Genomic DNA, 14,490 nt, shown 5'->3' with positions numbered 1-14,490 from the left:
TAAGACCAGCAACTTGACACGACGATGCAACCGCAAATTCAACAAAAACCCTAAAAAGATTATGCAAAGGCTCAGATTGGTTCGGATATGATGAACTAACCCTAATTTTTTTTGTGGCTTTTTCGTGGACTGTAGGTATGAAGAACAGACTCGATCTAAACTACGAAAAACTATAAAATCTCACCGAGCAACCTGAAAATCTGATACCACTTGATAGAGGCAAAGGTGTCCCGTCTTTCGATGAGATGATGGATATCGCTTTGATGGAAGTCGACTTTGACGATCCGACTACGAACGTGCGAGGACGTCGCGCCTTAGCAATCGCTAAACCAACTCCGAGAGATTATTGACCACGCCGGAGCACGATCAACCTGACCACGAGGGTCTATTTCCTGCAAGCAAACGAAGAACAAGCAAGAAACTGAGATTGCAATCTGGATATTGCGAATATAAGATGAAAGCTTTATTGATCAAGGTGGGGTTCTGTGACGCCTTTGTCTGGTCGTTGAACACAAACGAAGTACGCGAAGTTGCAGCTATGGCGAACTTTTAATCTAAACAAAACCCAAAGTCTAAACGGTGCCCTAAGGGCTGTATATATGGATGAAGAGGGAGGAATTTCATGGTCCTTGAAGAAGGGGTCCGAAACCAACCCTATCTTTTGTTTCCCCACACATACGGACTCTAAAAACAGCCTATACTTATGTATTTCGAAATTACATGGGCCAAGCCCAATAATAAGGTGACGCAGCACCTAGAATAGCCTCTGGACGAAATTTATGAAGTGGCATCTTGTATATTTCGTCCAAGACTTCATTCACTCCTTATGGTGGCTTCAAAGTCCTGAAATCATCACTGGTAACTCCGTTCTTGTTCCCCTTGCGCATGCCATCAACTCCATGCTTGTTCTTGCTCCAATGTTCATCCTTCTCCAATCCAGGCCCTTCATTTGTAAGCAAAACAAAAGTATCCAATTTAGGCAGCATCATATTCTCATGAACATTAGAATCATTACCAAGAAACGAAAATACCTGGTAATTTAATTGGCGTGCGCGAGCTCTAGTAATTGGTCCATTATATGTAACAGTAGGGGTTGTGGGTGTAACAATGATATTGATGTCCTCATCACTCTAGGTGCTAGCACTTTGCAGAAGCCTGCAAATCTAGTTTGTCTCCTCCAGTTAGTTCATGGTGTGCCGCCGCCTGCAGAAATAAGTCAAGATCCAGCATATCCTTCAATGCCCGGTAGTGCGCCTAGCTATACAAATTTCACATGTTACATGCCAGCTTCTATACCACATCCGATGAATCAGAGAGGCCGAGTACCTTTCTAATATTTGCATACCACAATTTGGATAAGGTAAAATTTCATTTTGATAACATTTGTGATGCTAGCTCAAGTGTGTATCAACCTCATCATGGATTCCACCACAAGCTTTGAGAACAGAGAAAATTTGTCTTCCAGCAACTTGGCTGACCTTGGTTGCTCCAGACTCCACAGCCAGGCCTGCAATTTTTATTTGGCGGTGTTCACCAGTCCACAAAATAAATGGGTAATGATATGAAGGGGTAAGATGATAGCTAACCATTGTCAAGAATCTAGACTATATCGTTAGGAAGGACCGAGGTGATTCGATGCACGGTCGTGATGACAATTGACCCTGAGAAATGATGTTGTAGTGTGTTCTGGATCAGGTTATCAGTTGCACTGTCCACCGAAGCAGTGGCTTCGTCCAGGACCAGTATCTTGGTGCGCCTAAGAATCGCCCTACCAACACAGAAGCTGGCAATGGCCCTTTCTCCGAACTTAATCTCGTAGCTGACAGTAATCCAAGGCCTGAAATGTCGAATAATATTTTTCAGATAAGTTAAGAAGATCATAGGGCCTCTGTATTCGAGAAATGCACACAACCATATTGTGGAGACATAACAAACTAAAAAACAATTGCGAGCACTTTAAAAGAGCGCCCTCTGTTTCTGTTATTTTTTATTTCACCATGACCACTTTGCGCACACGCAGATGTAATCAACATAACAACATCTGTATTCATCAACCTCTAAGATGGAAATCAGGAGCCATATTTGTGAACTCAGATGTTAATTGTGAACCATCTCTTAAGCTTGTCTGCTGAAGTAAGCCACTGTTTTCATGTTCCAAGAGGTCAAATTTTCATGCTGGTTCTAGTGATATTTTTCAGCCTGAAATTATTTGTTAACATATAGATATAAAATCATACTGATTGTACAGGAGCTAAATATCTCAACCCCTTTTTACCGGAAATGATATGGATATCATACTCGTGTATTCAGTGATGGCCTAGTGTTCCTGTTTACTCTCTGAACTATATGTGCAAGGACAGAGCGAGAGCCATGGGGAAAAACAAAAAAGGATCAATGTAGTGAGTTTGAGTGGTACATGCAACAGTCTGGAACATCAAATTCATTACGCTGATACAACCACAAAGTACAGAACTTGCATATACTAACTTATTAAGCTCTGAAGTGTCATCACAAATGTGTTGAAGCAATCTGTATAAAAAGTTCCTTACCTATGGAGGAGCATGTCTGGTTGTGGTGGTAGTCGGACTTGGGGCCAAAGGAGATGAGGTCACGGCCCTTGTCGAGGACGACATCTACCTCGCCAGCTCCCAACTTGCCACTGTCAAGGCCCACTACAACATCGAGCTCCCAACAACGCTAACTTTTTCCATATGAAAGAAGCAAATAATATTTAACAACAATAAATTCTGTTATCAAATTCAACATCCTTCAGAGCACCAGGGTCTCTAGCTCTCTGCCAATCCGAAGTTCCAAACGGTCCAATGCGAAAACCTCACAAAGTCACCACAAGCTTATTTCCTGATCTTTCAATTCGAAAGAACTCCAAAGAATTTCAGGTATCATCGACCTGAGAATGGAAACAAAGCTTGGAAATGTCACTGCTAATCGATGGCAGAATTAGTTTGAGAAATATATATAAAGAACAGAGGTTCTGGAAATATTTTATAAACTGCCAGCGTCTAGGATTCTGATCTAAAAAATTGAACACATAAGGTTTCTGGTATTTTTTTTCTATTATTAAGGACTTGTAGCCTCCTGACTCCTGTCATGAAGTGGCTTGCTTGGACCTGATGCAGGAACTTAACACATTTGATGTGCTTAACATTAAAGGACTGATGTGCTTGATGGCGATTTGAACTACATGTCTTTATGTTATCCATCATCAGAACCACATATGAAAATTACTAAATTAGTATAAAATCACCCCTTTGATGTGAAAAGCATCTAAACAGATGATTGGCAATAGTACTGCACATAGCTAAATTATTTGGACGGGGTTGATCACTAAAGGGCATGCGACATCGTTGATTCCATCATGTAGGCCTAAATTCGCGTTGTTGGTGTGGTTGGACATTTCATCAAACACCCCGAAGGACATAGTTTAATCAGTACAGAATTTGGCCACCAACGAATTTAGAGAGAAGCACTCAAAGAAGCATGGAGAACGGCACCATACCGCCTCCGCCTTTGCCGCCACCGCCCTCCTCCACCTGTATATCCCTTCCCCTCCACACCTCGTGTCGTTGCGCCGCTGCAGCGGCGGGAGGACGATGTTGCTGCCTATCTGGAGGGACACGACCGGGAGGGAGCTCGAGGGAGTCGCGTCGACAGGGGGGCGCTACCGGCGGCGAGTTGGTTCAGCGCACAGGTGGTTAGTCGTGGCAGCGCGAGATGCAGGGGGAGTTTTCGTCGGCGGCACGCAGGGATTTGACTCGCAGACGGTGTGGGAGTTGAGGCGCCGGAGTTCGAGGGTTGGGGCATTGAGGAGATGGGTCATGCCCTCGAGCTCACCTCCCCGAGATCTTGGTGTTGTCGTCCTCCTCGAGTTCCTGCTGCCCGATCCGGCCTCTGTGGCATGGGTGTACACCTTTGAGCCAAAGGGTGGCTCCGCAGATGCGAAGGCTTACGGCGGCATTTGCGGAGAAGAGGAGCACGGCGGGATCGGCGTGGATGGGCCAGACGGCCGACGTCGGTGGCGGCGCTGTGGTCGATAGGAGGGGATTTGGGGTGGCTGGGCGTTGACGAAGTTGTGGTCCTTTAGCTCGAATCGTTTCCTTTGTCACCAGGGTCGCGGGTTGAATACTCCAAACGACAGGGTGTCTGTTTTTAAAACGAAGCGTTTTCTCAGATTCACTTAAAAAAGACTGCGGGTTTAATAATCAAAAGGGCAGGGACTTTTTTAAAATATTGCCATGACGGTGAACACGACGGACTCAACCCGTGCTTTATTATTATTATTATTATTATATATATATATATATATTATTATTATTATTACTAGCAAACATGCCCGTGCGTTGCAACGGAAGAAAACGCACGCCCCTATACTCAATATCCATGCCTATGGGAATGTGTGTTGAGGAATAACATGAAGGAGAATTTTATTTTCAGCCAACCAATCTTTACAAACCGCTAGTAAACTTATGCGTTTTACAATTTGCTGGTTTGGTTAAAGGCGGTCATCTCTGATTGTGATGAAAAAAATAAACTCAAGCATAGGAATAAAAAGACATACAAAAGATAACAAAATTTAAAGTACCAAAACATAAAATAAAAAATCTGCTGCATTTTTGCATATTTCTGCCTTTTTTGTGAGCATTTTTTCTTTTGTGTTGGCTCCATGTTTGAATATTTCTTCATCCCTTGTGTTTTATTTCGCAACTGGGTTGAATCTTAGTTTTTATTTTATTTTGCCGATAGTTTTCACGACGCTTTTTTAGTTTTTTCTGTTTTTCTTCATTGGTCATCCGTGCATACCGTTCTCTATCCATTTTCCTTCTTTGTTACTTGGTATCAATGACGGGAGATTGTGATCCAAATCGCTTGCCTGCATGAGAGCTTATATTGTATATACACCGTTGTTAATTAAAAAAAGAAACTGAATAGATTTTGCATCATAAATATAACATTGGTGGATGTATTGATAGAGCGTCCAGTTTTTCCTAGAGGCAATTTAGGAAATAGAAAAATGACATTGAAGCAAGAGCAATGGCATACACACATTTTCCTAGTTGTAGATCGGATGTCAATGCATAATGACATCGTAATAATTTGCTGAACTAATTTTAGCGAGACACACTATGAGATTCTAAAAAAATTGGCCGTTCGTTTGCTTTTCGGATGTATGCTGTCTTTTTCTTGGGTACACGGCACATGCAGAGCAGGCAATCACGTTCTTTGCTTCCTTATATTTCTGATATCATCACAAGTCTCTCTCATTTCCTTCCTTAGCCCCCCCTGACGCAACATGAATCACGTCTATTTCTATTTGCTTCCTTATTTCTGAAATCACAAGCCTCTTTCCCTCCTTAGCCCCTCTCTTTCCTTCCTTACTTAGCCCTCTGATAGAACGTGAATCACGTCTGTTTCTCCTTGCTTCCTTATTTCTGAAATCAGCCTATCTTTCCTTCTTTAGCCCCTCTCTCTTTCCTTCCTTAGCCTCTCTTTCTTTCTCTCTTTTCTTATTCCCAAAATGACTTCTTAACTCCCAGGAAAATCATTGACGTATATAAATTGGGTGGATCAGACTTAAGGGGGCGATGTGGTATTATTTGACAGGCGAGTTGGCCTTCGTTTTAACACATAGCATAACCTGGCTCGGTTGGTCGTGGCGTTAACTCCTCAACAGGAAGTTGCCTGTTCGATTATGTACTCCTGCACTTTTTGCCTCGGTCTGACCCCGATTCCGAGACATCGAGGAAGAATTTTTTTAGGCCCAAGAGAAACGGACGCACGAAGGTCTTTGAGACGGACCGACGAAAATTACGGACGGATCTTTATCACATGAATAGTACCATCTCGGATGTAGAAAATAATATAGGTGAAAAAAACTGAAAGCGTAAATTCACGAGAAGAAGCGTATTGTGACGGTGAACCCATGGAGTCAATCTGTGCTTTATTATTAGGGATAGATAGCAAAAGAGCCCGTGCGTTGCATCGGGAGAAAAAAATACCATACACCCCAAATTAGTAGGTAATATTTGTTTGTCATGACTTTAAATATTACACACCAAATTAAAAACTATAAACATTTTCAAAAAATCATTTGAGGTTTATTTATATTTTATAGTAAATATGCCCGTGCGTTGCAACGAGATAAAAAAGTATCCCGCGGAAGGTATAGGCATTTGGCACGTGCACGTTGTAATCGGCTAAGTAAATAAATAAATTTCTAGTTCTTTGTTATTCCAGCATAGCAATTCATTGAGGATATCTGAAGACTCTATTAATATTTGGAATATCAGGTCATCAGAGGACCAGCCCCATCATCATGAGGGCCTTTTGTTTCCAGCCGACGTGCAGTATGTCGTTGTCTTAATTGGCCTGGTTTTTATGTAGCATCGATTCGTGTCTCTTGTGAAGACCATGTCAATCTCTGCCTACATCCCACATCCGTTATCTCACCACTTAGGTGGTAATCATCCAGCAGCCAGTTTCTGGATATGTGCAAGTTTTGCACGTATATAAACTGGTATAGTTATCCCTTAAAAAAACTGTTATGGTTGGATGTAGAGGGCCGAGGTGGGACTATTCATAATTGGACGAACCCTGTTACATACAACACACAAACATGTGCTACGTCAACTGGTCGCTGCTTTATACGCTGAACGGGAGGACCTGAGTTCGACTCCACGTAGCTCCGCTATTTTTGCATCGTTTGCCAGCTGAGATGGGCCGGTGGAAAATAGTGCAGCCCGTCTCGGACGAAAATCTGGATTAATTACGTGCTTAGGAGATTAGTACCACCTCGTTTATATTACAATTTTGTCCATACAAATCGTAAAAGCGTATTATGACATGAGAAGAAAGCGCATTGTGACGGTGAATCCGACAAAGTCAATCCGTGCTTTATTATTATTAGGGAGAGATTACTAGCAAAAGGGCCCGTGCGTTGCAATGGGAGAAAAAAAATCACACGCTGCGAGTCTGATAAACATGGCTAAAGACCCCACAGATCCACGTCATCTGTGTATTCAAATGTGGTCAATCCTTAGGCGAGTTACCATTGAACCGCACCTGCGCAAGGCAATGATTAAAACTTCAAAAAATAATCTTGTTGAGTTGAGGCTGCCTGGTCCATACACCATCCTTCGTAAGGATTGACTACAATCAGGAGTGAGAAAACACCACCAAATACTTCCATGAAATTTCTAAAGGTAACACTGCACTTGTATATATGAAGTGAACCCATGCCACAATAGTAATATCCTCTGCCGACCACTCTACACCTGCCAAATTAAGTTCATCTATGCATCACAGAGAAAAGGAATTTGAATGATGTGGGGATGCCACCTTGGATACAACATGGTCGCGTCTGCTATGTCTGTGTCTCTAAATTGAATATTATTTCTGCAATAAAAATAACTTAAAATACCAGTGTAGCAACTGCAAGAATAAAAAATTCACATTGATACTTGCCATAACCAAACAGATACAACATATTTTTTTTGAAACTATAGTAATTTAATACATCAGTATTCCAATGCCTGCGCTGTGAATACTTCAGTTACTAATACCAAAGCTTTCTAGTTTTGGTTTAGAAAAAAGAGATGTTGAGATCTTTTTCAAATACTCCAAAAATACCACGATACTGGAACTTCGGTTTATGAAACTATTGTATTACATGATGGCGAACGCGTCAAAGAATTTAAAACCGTGGTTTAAAAAACTGAGCAGGCAAACATGGCCTAAAGCATTGTCAAAACACACTCTAGCAGACCATCAAAAGACCAGGAAAAGAATCTACACTTCATCCAATGGAAAGAAGAAAAATAAACTAATGAAAGACAAATAATAGCTCAGCTGATTCCCTATGTATTGAACTTCAGCACAAGCATAGTGACGGTATGACAAAATTTTACATTCTAATCTAATTAACCATTTCCGGATCCGTCTATTTCTGGCGTACACATCAGCCATAATTAAACTACAATGCTGTTGTCATAATAAAAATGAAGAAAATGGACAGAAGAGCAAGATCGAACAAAAGCTGCTTCAGCTATAGCATCTGGGATTTTGCTACATACACACAACAAGCTGAATAACGAACGAAGAATATGATAGGTATCAGATAAGCCTCTAATTGAATTGGAACACGATGATTTTTATCATTTTTCTAGAGCCCAAATTGTTAATTAGACCCGCTATACAAACGCAACATAACACAACATTGTTTACCAATAGACTTTTGGACTGCTTGATTAAAATCAAAACCACCAGCAAGAAGAACAGGGAGGTGAAAAGAAAGATGAAATCATTGCAAATAAATATCAGTATATCTTTACCTAATGATTAATCTATTTAGTTACCTAATTATGAAAAGCCATGGCATGACTGGTTGCACAAAGAGACTGAACAAACTTTAGTTCTTACAATTATGATTTTATCTTTCGTAACATCGTTCAAGATACTATGCAAATAGCATGCTTCGAAGAGGTCATGTCATTATGAATTATGATTAGTTGAGAAATGGGTCGTCGAGTTTGCTATAGGTGTATGCGTGGGCGTGCACCCAGCCTGCTACCCACGTTCAAGCCCTATGCTCTGCAGTGGGTGTTGACTCACGTAATAGAGAATATGTCATATACCGACCAAGTACAATAGGTGCTTAATTGTAGCTCCACCTTCTCGACCTATTCACGTGTATATCATAGATCAAACATGAACCAATAATCATATATCCAAATTCATGTGCATCAATAGGAACAAAGAGGATTAAATAACTCCTAAATCTGGCAAGTACAACTCAAAGAGGTGCTTGCTTGAGTCTATGCCAACAGACAAAGTTTGCAAAATTGTTCATTTATAGTTATGTCTTGAGAACAACAGGATTTATTAACCATAAGTAGGTCTAGCACTCAAGTTTAGACATCCAATATCTACATTTCGACATCCATAGTTGAGTCTTGAGAACAACAAGATCTATTAACCATAAGTATGTCTAGCATTCAAGTTTAGACATTCACTATCGATAGTTCGACACAAATTTGGTGTAAAATTGGTACCCAAGCTTACATTTCCGCAACTGAGGAAAACACTTTCTGTAGTAGAACAAACTACTGGGCACCCTACAGATACAAGTAAGTAAAGGGAGGAGCATGCTGTAGTAGTGCTGACTGAAGAACATCGTCATATTACATCGCTAAGCCTCCGAGCAAAAAAGTAAAAAACACCCGTACTAAAGGAGTATGACTTGACCTGGTGCAAACAAAACATGGGCGTGTAGACGACTATCCGGAAATTCCAAGGTTGGCTTCATACATACCTCAAGTGGAGAACCGACAGACGGAGTTCCGGCGAAGTGTGGAGTATGGGCGGACGACATATGGTGTTCACGGAGAGAAACTCTAAGAATAAAAATCTAGATTCAGACAACAAATCTCAGCCCAATTACAAAATACTACAGGACTCTAAGAGTACAAAAATAAACTAAGTAGTTATCACCCATAATTACTTGCCCTCCTAATTAAATTATATTGAATTAGCCGGAAAATAATTTATTTAGTACTCAATGGAATGGATATAACACGAGGAAGCACTCTTACCATACAAATTCAGCAAGGGCTTTCAAAAGATGTGGATGCAGAATTTCAGCGGTGGAAGTTAGACCAGATGAGTGGATCGAGTTCTTGCTAAAGATTGTTAGAGATTAGCCCCTCTTTGGCTTGACCCGAACTGCAGTCACTAGAGAAAACAACAATATTTTGATCTCACGTCATGGAAGGGCAAAAGGAGCAGGTTACCACAGGTTCGGACATCTCATCTATTGAAGTGGAGAGGAAGGAGTTATGCAGAGCTGGAGCGGCAGCACGCGACAGCGGAGGAAGAGCACCGTTGTATAGTAAGCGCAGACGGCGGCAGGGCTGCAAGTAGCCACATGCACTAACGCTGGTCGCGAATGTACTTCCAGCCGCAAAGCAATGAACCGATGTGGCTAGCAGACGCGTGTCGCTCGTGCCAATGATGCCACCCATGCTGCTTGCTACCTGCTCAGCTCCCATGGAAGACATCAGCGAGCTTGACCTTGTCTTTTCTAATCAAGGCATTAATTATTTGCTTGCATCAATTCAGATTGCTACTTGCTGCAGCTAGTTTCAGAAACGAAAGACGACGGCAAAATAATACAAAGTTTCCATCCTATAACCATTATATGTGCTATACTTATACTACAGGACCTGATCCACGTTTTCAACATCAGAGTGTTATGCACCACATTCACAACCAGTAGTAAAATAAGACCATAGACATATTTGAAGCAATGAACATGTTGCAGAAAACCAAAGACCATGATTTTGATCCTCCTTGGCTATATACCTCAAGTGGAGAACCGGCTGACGAAGCTTCAGCAAACTGTGGAACATTGTTGGACAGCGGATTGTCTTCCGGCGAAGTCGACAGAGGCGACATTGGGTGGTTTTCCGGCAAAGTGGCGGAGGCGACATTGGACAGTTCCAAACTTCCAGACTTGCAATGCAATTTAGTTGGATTTCTAATCGAGGCTTTCGTCTTATACCAGCGAATTCTATGTGGAGTCCAGGTCGGACACCCATGGCTACGTGTTGGAGTAGGTCTCCTGCACGGATCCGATCCAAAACTGACACGGCCGCCGGAGGGAGGTTGGACGTGGAGGAGGCTGAGGGTGGTGCCGGGGAAGATTGGGGCTGGGTGGGGAGGGGAAGGAGAACAAGGTAGCGGCGGGGACGGCACAGGAGAGAAGTCGGAGATGAAGATCGGCAGCGCGTGGCGGCTGCGCCGTACGCCGTGCGTCCCTGTGCGTTCAGGCAGTGCGTTGTTCTTTGAAGGCTAAGCTCGTGCGTTCTCTTGTTGTTTAGCCCAAGGCCCAAGACCCAATTCTGCAGCTCCAGGCCCAATAGAACGCGCGAAGCGTTATTTCGACCCAATCATGTAAATTAGTACCACCTCGTTTATATTATGATTTTGTCTATACAAATCGTAAAAACGTATTATGAGACATGAGAAGAAAGCGTATTGTGACGGTGAACCCGACAAAGTCAATCCGTGCTTTATTATTAAAAATTAGGGAAAGATTACTAGCACGTATGCCCGTGCGTTGTAACGGGAGAAATTAGTCTATCCATCAAAACAACATCCGAACGGTTGCATGCCGTAATCTAGATAAATCTAGATAATTTTCATTTCTCTTTAAAAAAACCAGATCGTTGCAAATCTGCAACGACCGGACCGAGGAAGGTTTAATTATGTCAGAAGAATTAATTGAAGCGTGCCTCACTTTTCTCTTTAAACATGAACTTGGCAGAAACAGATCCGTCCCGTGGCTGTTGCCAGTTGAGCTTTTTCCAATTGCTCCCATCTTTCCCCCTTATATGGGGTTAATTTCTTCGTTTTGTTCCTGTCCTCTGCTTCCTGACTTCTGATGTTGCAAGGCCACCGGTGTATATAAATCGATTAGTTTGGATGCAAAGGAGCGAGGTGGGACTATTATTTTAACAACCTTTGTTTTTTGCAGTAAAAATATGAAGATTAGGGCTGGGTGGGGAGCGAAAGGAGAACAACGCGGTGGCAGCAGCACCGAAGAGAGGCCAGCATGTGGCCGCGGTGCCGTACACCATGCGTCCCTGTGTTTAGCCACTAGGCAAGGGGCGCCGACGCGAGTGCTGGGGCTCCTTTCCGGCGAGGCAGAGAAGTACGGGAGGATGGAGACAGCTCGATGCACGCGCGCCAGCGAGGTGCGCGGTTGTGGGGCTGTGTGATGCTGCAGACGCGTCGGCTCGGTGCAGGTCTTGGCGCGACGGACGGTCGCGGATCCGGTCGAGTTGGTGCGGAGAGCTCGAGGAATAGCGGCGCTAGGTTCCTGCCGGGAAGAGGCCTAAACATGAGAGAGGCAAGGAGAGAAGAAAAGCAGGAGGAGAAGGGAGATGGGGGAAGCTGGGCGGCGCGGGTACCTGGTTGCCGGCCGGGTCGCACAGCCGAGGCAGGGCGCTGGGGATCGATCTCCTCTCGATCCTGGATCGAGGCTCGGGCCTGGGTGCTCGTGGACGAGCCCGTGCTCGAGGCCGAGAGCCCAAGAGGCTGCTGCTGCTGGTGGCTGGGTTGGATGAGAGGTCCTATGTGCCCGTGGGGGATCGATCCCGCGACCTCTGGGTACTAAATGCCTCGCTGGCCACTCGAGCTGATGACACGGTGGTGATTGTTATACACCGCGAAATACTAAAAGCACTATGGGGAGGGGCAGATCAAACATGTACTGTAGTGACCGGACCGTGTACTATAACGACACGAACAAGGCAAGGTAGAGTTTTTTTATAGAAGCTCCAAATCTTTCTTTTAAAAACGTGAACTTTTTTAAAAACACAAAAAAAATGAATTTCAAACATTTTTCAAAAAAGACAAACAAAAATTAGAAACCACAAAGGTATTTTGAATTTGTGAACAATTTTTTTGAGAAAGGGAACATTTTTTAAATTCTGAACAAATTTTGAAAGCCTAAACATTATTTGAAACTCCACGAACAATTTTTTAATTGGTGAATAAATTTTGAAAACGAGAACATTTTTTGAAATTGTGAACAAAATTTTCAAACCACAAACATTTTTGGAATTTGTGGATAAATTTCAAAATGATAACATTTTTCGAAATTCTGAATGATATTTGAAATTTTCAAAAAACTTCGCAAGGAAAAATAAACTTGAAAAAGAAAAACAGAAAAATGAAAAAGAAAACAAAAAACAAAAATGTTCAGAAATTCATGAACGTTGTTTTGAATTTTTTTTGAAAAGAAGCGAACAATTTTTGAAATTTCTGAACAAAATTTGAAAACGTGAACATTTTCAAACAAACAAGGAACGTTTTTTTAAATTCCCAAACAATTTTGAAAATGCAAACATTTTTGAATGTAGGAACATTTTTTGAAATTCCCTTTATAAAAAATGAAATACGCCAAACATATGGTGAATTTGTGAACAAATTTTAAAAACATGAACAAACTTGGAAAACAAGAATAATTATTGAAATTCCTGAACATTTTCTTAATTTGTGAACAAATTTCAAAAATATGAACATGTTTTTAAGTTGTGAACAAAATTTTAAAACGGGAACAGTTTTCGATATTCTTGAACATTTTATGAAATTGTAAACAAATTTGAAAACAAATTTTTTTCTCAAATGTTGAACAAAAATTATCAAATTATAAAAAATCGAATTTTTTAATTTTTTTTAGCATAAGTGAACAACTTTTGGAATTTAATTTTTTTTTGCATTTTGAACATTTCTTCCATTTCCAAGCAAAAACTGAAAATAGGAACATTTTGTGAAATGGGGAACAAATTTTATAAAATGTGATTTTTTTTAAAAAAAATGTGCACATATTTTGAAAAAAAAAGTGAAAAAATTGAAAGAAGAAAGTAAGATAAAAAGAAAAGAAAAGTAGAAACAGAAAAAGAAGCAAAAAAAAGAATAAACGAAAAAGGAAAAAGAAAAGACACGAAAGAAAACCGAAAAAACCCGAAAGGAAACAGCACAGGAAAAAACCTGGTTTGGGGAACCTTGTAGAAGGTTCCCAAAACCGTTGGCCACACTGAGGTGGTCCGGCCCATGTCTGGTTGCTCGCGTATTTCCCCTGTGTGAAATCCCGACAATTCGCCGCAGAGAGCGGCGAATAGGGTTTTCCGGGTTGGATGGCTCCGCAGGCGAGGTGGAGGGGTGATTGTTTCCCTGAATTCCCTTATTTACGCAGTGCGGGTTGATAACATAAAATAGGAGGGTCTTTTTTGCAAAAACGTCATGACGGTGAATCCAAGGAGTCACTCCATGCTTTATTATTAGGGAATAGACTAGTGGACCCGTTGCGCCAAATGGCGCAGAGGCACGCTAAAGCCATGTCCGCAATGAAAAAAAATCCATGATTTAATCCCTCTAATAAAAAACACGATGAATTGTTGTGTACAATAAGATGAATATACACATTTTAACTTGATAGTATAGAGTCATTTAAAACTAAATATATGTCTGAACACACACACACACACACGCTGAGTTGGTTGTATAGAGTCCTAACGCACAGACCCGCTGAATCCATATCCAAACTGTCAAAGCCTGCTGTCTTGCTCCCTCCATTATGCTCCAAATGGCCAGAGATAAAAGCGTTCAGAGTTTTCCTTCTTCTTTTGCTCACCATGCATTCTTGACCTAGCATCCTACCACTAGACGTGAAGATCAAGATCAAGATAAGCAGGAGTTTCCTCGTTTTGGAATCATTCTAAAACTAAGTACTTAAAGGCCATCAATCGAAAAGAACACAAAATTCTTAAGTACTGACCAAGGCATCTCTATGTAAATCTGGAAGAGAGACAAAAATCAAAGACATCGCAACATAAACCGGATAGAGAAATTCATCCAAATCACAGACACGCTGGATTCTTAAGTACTGACTGAGGCATCTCTATGTAAATC

General features: G+C 41.6%; 1 long non-coding RNA gene across 7 annotated transcripts; it reads right to left on the bottom strand.

Moving 5' to 3' along the window:
* Positions 1-441: 441 nt before the first annotated feature.
* LOC109746927 (uncharacterized) lies at positions 442-4,142 on the bottom strand. 7 transcript variants are annotated; one of them, XR_002228908.4, is made up of 5 exons: positions 3,518-4,142; positions 2,550-2,908; positions 1,587-1,837; positions 1,327-1,507; positions 442-1,203 (listed from the first exon to the last, which is right to left on the bottom strand). It is a non-coding gene; the product is annotated as an uncharacterized lncRNA (long non-coding RNA). The 7 variants fall into 7 exon arrangements; XR_002228897.4 differs by having other exon boundaries at positions 1,413-1,507; XR_002228919.4 differs by having other exon boundaries at positions 442-1,258; positions 3,518-4,138.
* Positions 4,143-14,490: the final 10,348 nt, after the last annotated feature.

This window comes from Aegilops tauschii, chromosome 1 (genome assembly GCF_002575655.3).
Source record: "Aegilops tauschii subsp. strangulata cultivar AL8/78 chromosome 1, Aet v6.0, whole genome shotgun sequence".
In the NCBI taxonomy this organism is placed as follows: domain Eukaryota; kingdom Viridiplantae; phylum Streptophyta; class Magnoliopsida; order Poales; family Poaceae; genus Aegilops; species Aegilops tauschii.
Note: the sequence above shows the minus strand (reverse complement) of the source record. Positions and strands in the feature narration are given on the sequence as shown.